This window comes from Catharus ustulatus, chromosome 4, assembly GCF_009819885.2.
Source record: "Catharus ustulatus isolate bCatUst1 chromosome 4, bCatUst1.pri.v2, whole genome shotgun sequence".
NCBI lineage: Eukaryota > Metazoa > Chordata > Aves > Passeriformes > Turdidae > Catharus > Catharus ustulatus.
The window spans coordinates 72,249,571-72,259,551 of NC_046224.1; the positions used below are offsets into that span (position 1 = coordinate 72,249,571).

General features: G+C 52.8%; 2 long non-coding RNA genes across 2 annotated transcripts; one reads left to right on the top strand and one right to left on the bottom strand.

The window, feature by feature from the left end:
- Positions 1 to 3,539: 3,539 nt before the first annotated feature.
- Positions 3,540 to 5,949, bottom strand: LOC116994983. The gene is made up of 2 exons (XR_004417626.2): positions 5,835 to 5,949; positions 3,540 to 3,956 (listed from the first exon to the last, which is right to left on the bottom strand). It is a non-coding gene; the product is annotated as an uncharacterized LOC116994983 (long non-coding RNA).
- LOC116994980 lies at positions 5,325 to 7,286 on the top strand. Its single transcript, XR_004417623.1, has 3 exons — positions 5,325 to 5,693; positions 5,948 to 6,285; positions 6,382 to 7,286. It is a non-coding gene; the product is annotated as an uncharacterized LOC116994980 (long non-coding RNA).
- Positions 7,287 to 9,981: the final 2,695 nt, after the last annotated feature.

Below are 9,981 nucleotides of genomic sequence, written 5' to 3' on the forward strand. Positions count from 1 at the left end.
AGTCTCCTGACTAGTATCTGGATGAATCTCAAAAATTTTGGTGGAAACCCGGAAGTGCGGCTAATACTCGGGTGCGGCTAATTTATGAACAAAAATGTGATATCTGCCCTTACCTAGTATCATACCAGTCCAGTCCCGAGCTGAAACAGTTTGAAATCCATGGTTTCCCGTTGTTCCGACGATGAACCAATCAGAGAACAGCTTATTGCCTGCCTGTGGATGGTGGCGTTACTGAGGGGTGGGGGTTGTTATCGGGGTGAGTTACCTCAACGAGTTACCTCGGCAGTTTGATAAAAGTCTGTGATATTTCTCTGTACTTTTTAAAGTGTTTTCAGTCTTGTGCGGCTGCGGGGCTGGCTGGGCTCACAGGGAGAGGGCTGGGGGAGCCTCTCGCCCCGCAGGGAGAGGGATGAAGCGGGCGATCGGCTCGCAGGGAGAGGGGTAGAGCAGCCGCTGGCCCCACGGGGCTGCGAGGGGTAGAGCGGCCGCTCGCCCCGCGGGGCTGCGAGGGGTAGAGTGGCCACTCGCCCCGCGGGGCTGCGAGGGGTAGAGCGGCCGCTCCTGTGCCAGCACGGAGATGTGGCTCCACTCGGAGCTCAGCTGCCTGCCCGCGCGGGGCTGAGCGGCTGTTTAAAGGCACCGCGGATCCATCGAGAATGCTCGCAAAATGACCACACTATTGTTCGTGTCTTTTTCGGCTTGTAAATAAAGGGTGTGTCTTTTTTCACTTGGAAACAATGTTTCCGAGGTCAGCAGTAAGCCAGTAAGCCCCGGCGATCCCACAATTGTGTTACTAAGTGACGACTTTGTGAAAGTTCGCTGCGAACTAAAGTGTGGCTAATATTCTGGGTGTGGCTTATTTATTGACAAAGACATCAATGTTGCCAACACACCGGATATGCGGCTTACACTCCGTGCGGTTTGTATTCGTGAATTTACTGTAATGCCTCTATGTACTGTTCATCATTTACCTCCGGAATAACCTCCCAATTTTTATATTTAATAGTTACTTGTAATTGTTCTAACAGGTCTCTCCCCAAAAGATGTTTTGGGGATCTCGGGAGGTATAGAAATTTATGAATACCCCATTGCTTTCCAAACCTATATTTTAATGGTTTACAAAGATATGCTTTTTCAGGTTCGCCAGTTGCTCCTATTACCGTAGCATAATCCTCTCCCACATGTGTCAAAGTTTTATTTAAAGCTGAATATGTTGCCCCTGTGTCAACCAGAAATTCCACCTCTTTCCCTTTTTCCCCCAGTTTCAATTTTATAACCAGTGGATCTCCTGGGGTGCGATCTACCGGTCCTCCTCAGTCTTCATTCACATGTGCAATTATTTTTCCCTTCTCCTGAGGGCCACCACGTCTTCGTTCTGGGCACTTATCTTTCCAGTGGCCATACTTCTTACAGATTGCACACTGGTCTCTGCCCAGCCGGGACGGGCCTTGTCTAGGTGGTCCCCGTCCACGTCTTCCTCTCTCCCTCTCACTTACGACAGCTACCAGCCCCCTCTTTCCTTCTTCTCTGTTACTAAAAACTCTCCATGCCTCATCCACCAGAGTCTCTAAATTCCTCCCTTCTGCCCCCCATATCTTTTGAAGTTTACGCCTTATGTCACTCGTAGATTGCCCCAGGAATAAACTGACTAGCTGCTGTATCCCTATGTCAGACCCAGGATCCAGTGGCGTATGGCGGCGCATTGCATCCCTTAATCGATTGAGGAATTTGGTTGGTGACTCAGAGGGCCTTTGCTTAATTTCATACAATGCTGACCAATTTATAGTTTTGGGAATGGCCTTTTCCCTTTGCAATCCACTCCCGATAGCTTTCCAACTTTTTCAATTCTGCTGATCTGTTTGGGTCCCACTGTGGATTTTGGAGTGGGAAATATTCTTTAGCATCCAATTGTTGGATTCTATAAAAATCTTCTGCCAAATCCCCTGCAGTTTTTATAATTAATTGTCTTTCTGTCTCAGTCAGTGCATCCAATAATAACTGCATATCATTCCAATCTGGATTATGTTGTTTTATTATACATCGCAGATGGTTAGCAGTGTTAACTGGATCACTTCGGTAATTTTTAGCAACCTTTTCCCATGCCTCCAAGTCAATTGAGGAGAAGGGAGATTTAACCAATATCCTTTCTCCCTCTGGTCCCACTGCCTCTCGCAGAGGTGCCTGTATTATGGGTTTCTGTTGTCTAGTCCGGTGTGCGATTGGAGGGGACGAATGGACTGGGGCTGATGGTGCCTCTGAGTCTGCATCCTCATCCTCATCCCCTCCCTGTCTTATGTGGGGAGACCTGAGCAAATCATCTGCCAGATCTTGTTCCTGGGCCACAGTCTGGTAAACCTTATCAGATTTTGTGCACCTTTGCCCTATGCTACACGCTGAACAACACCGCTTAAGTTTTCCTCTCTTAGTCTCCTTCTTTTCTAGGGCCAAAACCAGAGGATCAGATGGAACCCTGAGCCTACAATCCCTCTGCCATTCGGGGTGATTTCTAAGAGAGAAAAACATATCTGCATATGCTACCTCTGTCCACTTCCCTTCTCTCCTGAGAAACAGCATGAGCTGTAATAGCGTGTCATAGTCCAAAGTTCCACTGGGTGGCCACTTCGCTCCCTCGTCCAGTTTGTATAAAGGCCACCAGTTTTTACAGAATTTAATAAGGTCTCTTTTGCTTTCTGTGCCTCCTTGTCCAGAAAGGTCTTTCCAATGTGCAATAATACAGCCTAATGGACTAGCCTTAGGGATTTCTTTACTTTGTCCAGTTGCCATTATCTTCTCCCTTTTGTCTTGTCTTGTTTTCACCCAAACTTTTCCTCATACAGTTTTACTATTCTTTCCCAGTTGTCTTACTACACACACAACCCTAAATCACAGGCACCCAATGTAACTTCCCACGCTAGCTTCAGGATTTTGAATTTCACACTTGCACTCGCTCCACACTGACCCCAGTCGCTTCGCTTTTCTCCGGCCGCCTCAGTCGCCCGAGGTCGGAACCATGGATAGAGCTCCGCACTCACACCATACCAGAGGTATGTCTCACTCGTTCATTCACTCACTGACACACTCCACAACTTGACATGTCCAGACTTAACAGTCACACAATATAGCAGCAAAAACAAGGGTTCACTCTACCCACCCCCAGAGTCGCTAGCGGGCTGCTCTGTCAGCTCAGTGAGACCCCTCCATCGGTCGTGCTATCGGCCGGGATCGACCTCTCTCCCTCTGTCTCTGGCCCCCCCTCGGCTGGCTGCTTGCAAGCCCAAGGGACTGTGCTGTGCATCAGACGTCTCTGCACGACTTACCAGCAGCCCTGTTCTAGATATTTAATACATACCGTTTTATCTGCAATGCCAGCAGGTCGTTGTCTGTCCCCGCAGTGAGTGAGCTGAGGTTCAGGGTCCCTCCAGGAAAGTCCTGGGGCGCGCCAGGGAATCCGCTCCTCAGCCGCTCCTGCAGCCGGACAGAGATTCTCCTGCCTGGCTCGCCAAAATGATGCGCGGAAAGCACTCTATAACTCACAGAAATAAGTTATAAGAGTAGGTATGTATTTATTCAGCGCTGGGTGCATGGGGGATAACTGCTCCAAAAGCATGCACACCTTTGGCGACCTGCGCCTTGCCTTTTATTCTCTACAAACTAGGAATATACAGTTCGCCTAATACATATTCATTGCCTATCCCCGCTTCACGCCTCCTTGCGACTGCGCATTGTTCCTTTTGGGTCGCTCTGGTGGTCTTTGGGGGTCTTCAGATGAAGTAAAGTCGTCTTCCTCTCAGTTTGAACTTTTCACCTTGTATTCTTGCGCATGCTCTCTTCTTAGTCCTTTGGTCAGTTTCCGGACTTCGGTATCAGTTTTCTCTTCCCAGGGACCCCCTCATCCTGTGGGTCTTTGTTCTTCTATTTTAATCTGCCACCTTCATCCTGCAGCTTGGCTGCTCTTCCTGTTTTGCAAGTACCATAAATTATAGCTGACACTATAGTTTTGTCAGTCCCCTTTTCAATCAAAATCTTTCTAAATATTTAATTCTTAAATCTGAATTTCTCTATTTCACTGTCAGGCTCCACACAAAAGGGATGGGATGGACTTTGGTTTCCCCTCTTCTCCAACACTCCCCCCCACCTTCTTCCTCGTGTTCCCCTTCTTTCTCTTCCTTTCCCCCCTTTCCCCTCCTACTCCCTTCTCTACCTTTCCTTCCTCCTCTCCGTGTTCCTGTTCTTTCTCCCCCAAACCCTCCCCCCCATTTTTCCTTTCCTGTCTCTACCCCATACCCCCTTCTATTCCCCCTCCTGTGTCCACCGTCCCTCTCTCCCCTGCCCGGCTGTTCTCTTCCCCTCCCACTTCCCTCCGCAGCCCATCCCTGCTGTCCCTCTTCTCTGTCCCCTCTCCCTTTGTTCCCCCGCAGCCACGGGGTTCGGGGTGCTGGATAATAAAGGCCAGAGAGCCCGAGCCGGCGCCCCTCGTGGGATCCCCACACAACACTGCCCTACACTGCTGGGGGTCCGGCTGTCCCCACATCACACTGAGGGGGTGGGCTGGGAGGTCGGGGGGCTTTAGGATGGACCCCCTCACTAGGAGGGGATCCTTGTGGGGGAAGGGGGATGTGTGTATGTCAATCTCCCTGGCCCCTCCCCTCTGGACACGCTCCGCCCCCAAGGCCGCTCCCCCGGACGGGGGCCCCTGGGGGAGGGAGTGGTGGACGGTGACTTTTTTGTGTGTGTTTTCACGGTTCAGAGTGACGTGACCCACTCAGCTTCCCCTGCACTTCTCCCAGGGGTCAAGCCCCCCTGGCCCCTCTCGCCCCCCACCCCTGGAGGGGCCCCGCCCACCTTCCTCCCCAGGACCCCCTCCTAGTGAGGGGGCCCCATCCTAAACCACCTGATACCCCCAGTGTGATGTAGGGAAAGCCGGAGCCCCGGTAGTGTCGGGCAGTGTGTTGGACCGGAATGGGGACACCCGCAGAGTGGGCCGGTCCCCGTGTGGGGCTGCAGGAATGGTGGGGGCGCCGGTCCGACCCTCTGGGCTTTATTGTCCGGCACCCCAAGCTGCGGGGGAAAGAGAAAAAGGCGGGGCTGGAGGATGGGGATGGCGGGCAGAGAGGTGGTTGGAGTGGGGCACCTGGGAACGGAGGGCAGGTGGAGTGTTGGGGTGTGCAGGCCAGCAGGGAGAGGGGGCAAGGGAAGGTGGGGGAGAATTGGGAGGGCGGGGTGGGGGAGGAGAAAGGAATAGGGTGGAGGCGGGGCAAGGGGCTGGGCTGGGCGGGGAGAGGGGTGGAGCTGGGCCAGGAGGGAGGGAAAGGCTAGGGGGGAGAGGGAGGCGGGGGAGGAGAGGAAGGGTAGGGAGAAAGGTAAGGTGCAAAGAAAAACACATAGAAATAAACACATAGAAGTAGAGAGAGAGCCTAACCCACCTGCCACGAACTCCAAGGAGGAAATAGCTCTGCTGCTCTGCCCCCGCCATTTAAATACCCGCGCATGAGCTCTGGTGCCCCGCGCACCTGTGCAGGCCCCAGCCCCCAGAGCCCCACCCGGCCCGCGCCCTTTAAGAGCGGCCGAGCGAGGCCGGGTCTACTTCATACAGGAATGCTTTTTCTGGGATGCAATGGGATCCTCCCTCGGAGCGCTGCGCGAGCCCAACCCAGGGGCTGCTCCCGGTGCTACGCGGAGCCCAGGGTGCTTAGGTAGGACCCGGGGTCGGTTTTGGGTTTTGTCGGTGCTCGCTGGGGGATCGCAGTGGTGCCGCCTCTCCCCGAGCCAGCAGGGTGCGGATCGCAGGATTGGGACGGGACTGGGGCCGGGATCAGAATCGGGACCGGGCTTACCGCGGGCAGCCGGAGCCACTCGGGGACGGGTGCTGGGCCGAGCCTGATGCTGCCGCTCCTGCTCCGGCCACAGCGGGCTTGGGACTCCGGGCACGATCCCTCCTCTGCTGCAGGGAGCCGGGCCTCTGCCGGTAACTGTGCCCGAGAGAATGGCGGCGGAATCTCCTCGTGCGGACGCTGGATTGCCACTGGAACTGGCTGGGACACCGGGACTGCCGTGCCAGCCCTGGCGCCCTGAATCCCGCCGCTCCCATCCCACAGTACCGCCTACACCCCGCGGGTGTGCGGAGCCCCCGCAGCCCCCAGCGGAGAGCAGTGCCGGGCTCCCCTTCCCCGGGTCCACACAGCCGCGGGGCTCCCGCCCGCCGCACCCGTGTGGAACGAGCGGAGCACGGCAGGAGCCGCTCGGCTGGGCACGGTTCCACTCGGGCTGCTTCTTCAGCACCGCCGGGTGAGATACTGCCCCCCTCCCTCACAACAAAAAAAGCTCTGTAATGGTAAAACCTCCTTAACTGAAAATCAGCTGAGTTTTCTTCTTTATTTCCAGGTCACAGGATATATTGGGGTCCAACCGACTCTGGGTCATGGGCATGCACCTCCCGAGCATGGGAATCCTTGGAACCAGCAAGGGAAGCGCAGCTCCTTCTTTACTGCTAAAGCTGCTTAACACAAGCCCCTGCTATGGCTGTTAGAACTGGCTGGCAGCCAACATAACAGCACCAATAACCCTTATTTTCTTGTCTTTTCCAGGATTTATCCAGTAGCTGTAAATTTGGTCTTGCAATGTTGTTTTGTAGGGAGAAATGAGCAGGATGAGTCCTGAGGCTTACCTTGCTGCATGACTAAAATTCTTCTGGAGAGAGACAGGGGGTGTTTGCTGCAGGTAAGTGTTGCTAAAATGATGGCAGCTGCTGAAGCTGGGGCTGCTTTTGTGACCCAGAGCTGCACAGAGGTCTCTCAGTGTCTCCTGCTTGCTGCCAGCAAGGCTCCTTAGTGTTTCTGTATGTCCCAGCTGGCAGGGAATGTGGGGTAGGAGGAGGCCGGGAGCCCCTGAAGGGCAACAAGCACCTCTTGTCCTTGGGCTCTGCGGTGTCCTGCCTGTGCCAAACACACCCCAGGGATGGGCGCTGGGGTGCCCAGCCAGTGCTGGCACGGACACAGCTCAAGGGCTGCCTGCGGCTGCTGGGCCAGGGGCTGCTCTGAACATGCACCTGGAGATGCTTCAGCCTGGACAGAAGCCAGGGACACCCTAAGAACACCCCAAGGAACAGCTGGAATTCCCTGGTGATGGCAGCACAGGCTACATGCAGAGGGGCTCAGGCAGCAATTCCTGGTTCTGACTTTCCAGAGCTCTCACGCAACTGCCAGGTATGTCCTGGCCACCCCAAATCCCTTCCCTTCCAGCCTGAGGCCATCACCCAGCAGCAGCATTAAAGCCAAGGTAATCTTCCCTCACAGATGTTAAATCCCAAGCAGCAGCCTGAAGAGATGCCTTAATCAAAGGTTTGGGTGGAATGAAGTTTTGTTAGGATGAAGGTGGGAATTTTCGAGGGAGCCAACTGGAAGTGCAGAAGGGATGGAAAGCTTTTGCAGGTGAGTCCCACTGGGGGTGTGCTGAAGGCAGGGATGTGCACCTCTTTCCTGAGGGAAAAGAACTTGCAGAGATAACTGCTGAGGCTCTGAAAGGAACTGAGCTTCTGCAGGTAGAGATGTCTTCCAATGGGTGCAGGGGCTGCCCTGGAATGGGCCGAGAGCACCTCCAGCCCCTGCCTTCTCCTGCTTGAAAATATTGCCTGGAGCCTGCGCTCAGGGGGTTAAATCAGCTGCATTCCAGGCAACTCTATCCAGTGTCCCCAGGGACATGGGTGGGTTGAGGGGATAAGGGTTTAAAATAGCAAAATCTTTGGAATATTCACCTGTTCTGATGCTGCTGAGCTTCCTTGGAAGCTCTGCTGGTTCCTGGCACAGCTGGTGTTCAAGAGGCAGCTCGGCATGGGAATATCCACAATCCATGAGGCACTGTGAGGTTATGGCAGCAGGAATGGAGCAGGGAATTTGGGGCTATGGGATAATTCATGGGAAGTAGAAAAGCTGATAGGGTACCCCAATCTGAGCACTGCACAGAGAACAATCTTTGTACTGCCCTGTCAGCTCAAGTCCCTGGGCTAGGAAGTTTTGGGAGGCAAATGTATGGAATTACACAAATCACAGCAACTGGGCTGTGATCACCCAGAGGGACAATCCAAGTCCCAAACAATTCCTCCACAATCCACTCTGGTGGAAAACACTCTGTGCCTGCCAGGAGCTCTGACTCTGCTTTTCCTCCCAGATCCTGAGCAGTGTCAGGGCCACCATGAGGACTTCAAAATGCAGGTAAACCCCAAATCCCACATAGTTGCCTAATCCAAATGAAGAATTGCACTGTTGTCATTAAAAGTTCAAAACACTTATGAATTCTATGACAACAATGTAATGGATTCTCAGGAACCTTGTTAATGCTTTCAGTTTCTTTGTTATGTATTTTTAATCCCTTATTTAGCAGCTTGTAAAATTTACCCTGGAATTCAGAGGTCAAGCAGGATTCACTTTAGATTGACCTTCACCTCTGGTCCTTATTTTTGCAAATACAACTCATGCCAGGGTGAGTGAACTCATCACCTCAGCTTTTCCCTCCAAAATATTGCCTCCTTATTTCCCTGTAGATGAGCTCAGATCCACTCCCTTCACTTCCCTCAGCAATCCCCTCCAAAATGCCACCTCCCTCCCCTTGACATCCCCTCACATTTTCCTACACAAACCCTCATTGTGTCCCCTCTAAATTACCGTGGGTTTTCAGCTAAATGAATGGCATGACCTATGCCTACTACTCGTGATTCTGCCAACCAAAATTGAGAGCAAATTTTGGTTGGGCTTAAAGAACTTCAAAGCACAAGAAATCACCTTTTTCTTCTATTTTCTTTTTTTGTTTCAGATGCTGGACTTACCTCTGTGGATTTGTGCTGAGCTCTTTTTGCAGGGGACTGCCAGGTCTGAATGGCTGTGAGTTTGTGTTCTTCTCCCTGGGCAATCAGAAATTATTATTCATTAGACCACAGAAATGTTTTCTGAAACCTTTCCCCTTTCCTGCCCTTTGCTGGGTACATCTTCTCTTTCTGCCTTTGAATTTACAGCTGTTCCCTAATATCATTTCCCCTGCCTCACTTCTGTGCAGCTCCTAGCTGGGAAAAACTTGGATAATCTAGAGGGGACAGAGGTGAGATTTTTTAAACTAGATTTTTCTAAAATTTACAGTTATACTGAAATAATTTCCAATTCCCCAGTGAGAAAAGCACAGACTCGCAGCCATTCAGGCCTCAGTCACTGAGGGAAATCTGACCCGGCATTAAAAAGTAACCTTTGCTGGGAGCAGTCATCATCCCAGTCCTCCAGCCTTGGCAAATTTTTGCAGTGAATGGACCTAAGGTCTAATGCTTAACCTAAATGCTTTTGTTAGGAAGGTACTGGACAGGAAATCATACAACAGACTTGAAAAATTGCACAAAGAATAACAGGCCCAGACCAAACCCAAGCACCCCCATCACTGCTCCACTCCAATGTTGGGAGAAATAGTGATAGAGTTTCTAAATACAGTAATTTCATGACCATAAGGCGCACTGGACTATAAGGCGCACCCCCCGGGAGTCGGCAAATTTCACAACTTTGTAGATCATATAAGGCGCACCGGACTAAAAGGAGCATTTTTATTTTTTGCAGCGAGGAACCGCGTGGTGCGCAACAAAGTAACGAATTACTGGCAGGTGCTCAATTTGCAGACATTTTTCAAAGATCGGTGTAGCCTTTAAACGCAACCCCAGGCGCCCTCCCTGTGCAGCGGGCCCCGGCACTCCTGCCTGCCCCCGGCGCCGTCTGGCACGGCTCCTGGCTCCGCGCTGCGTCCCGGCTTCCACCTGGCCGGCAGCGGCAGCGCTTCTCCCCGCTTTCCCGGGGCTGCGCCTCTTGTCGCTGCTTTTCCGTGGTGGTGCCCGTGCCACCTCTGGCTGCCTCTGGCCGCTTTTCCGTGGCGGCGCTGGCGGCTGTGCCGCCTCTGGCCACTTTTCTGTGGCGGTGCTGGCAGTGGCTGTGCTGCATCTGGCCGCTTTGCTGTGGC